We start from the raw sequence: 1,128 nt of genomic DNA, 5'->3' as shown, positions 1-1,128 counted from the left end.
TTGCGCCTTTTCCTGGAACTCACTTGGTAGCCCAGGCTGGCCTCGAACTAACAGAGATCCGCCTGCCTCTGCCTCCCGAGTGCTGGGATTAAAGGTGTGCACCACCACCACCCGGCTAAAAATCTTTTTTTATATATGTCAATTTTTTAAATTTATTTTTTAAATTACACTCATGATATTAATCACATTTGTGGTATTCATAGATTACATTGGCAGTATTCATTCAAATATATATATATATATATATATATATATATATATATATATATTTAAATGCTGAATGTCATTTCTTGAAGGGGGTAGGAGCTCTTAATTACAGGCTTACAGCACAATGGGAGGACCCCGGAGGGCAGAAGTTCACTACTGATGTTTTACAATCTTGCATCTAAGCTGTTAACGCCCATTATTCAGGATACACAGACAAGGAACTTCCCTAAAGCATTCAGGAGGGTGGAACCTGGCAGGGAATTAGCATTGCGAGGATATCCACAAGCAAGGCAACAGTTACCCAAAATGGGGGCCAGGGCCCTGCAGGTCCCTCTTTTATTTAAAAATGAGCTTCTAACTTGGGTTGCATGAGACATCAGCAGGTCACCTTACCCATCATGGAAATGCCTGCTCAGGCCACACAGGTGCTCTGTCTTAGGTTGGTGAGTGCCCCCCAGGCATTACCCATCTCTGAATACTCATTATCATACCGGCTCAATCGTGTGTGAGCTGCATGGTTAATTGCTGCCAAAGATCTCAAAGTGGCACTGGGCTTGCAATCTGTGTATTCAACACAGAAAAGACCAACATGGGTCCTATCTTACCTATAGCCAGTAGGCTAAAGGCAACTGAGCCATTCCCTTCCTTATCCAGCCATACTATACGTTGGAGTCCTTGTAAGATAGTATCCCAAAAGCAACTGGAACTTGAGTTTATAAAATTTATAAATTTCAAAGCCAATCGAGATGTATATAACTACTGAATTAAATTTATCATGCCCAATAGAATGAAAGATTAACTAACTGTAGTAGCTACTTTTGTTGCCAGGGTCTCCACTGTGCTAGCTGTAGTAAGCAATTATGAAATGATAATCCCAGAAACAGTAGCAGTGGTGTGTGCTATTGTTATAACAGCAACAGC

This window comes from Peromyscus leucopus, chromosome 8b, assembly GCF_004664715.2.
Source record: "Peromyscus leucopus breed LL Stock chromosome 8b, UCI_PerLeu_2.1, whole genome shotgun sequence".
Lineage (NCBI taxonomy): Eukaryota > Metazoa > Chordata > Mammalia > Rodentia > Cricetidae > Peromyscus > Peromyscus leucopus.
Note: the sequence above shows the minus strand (reverse complement) of the source record.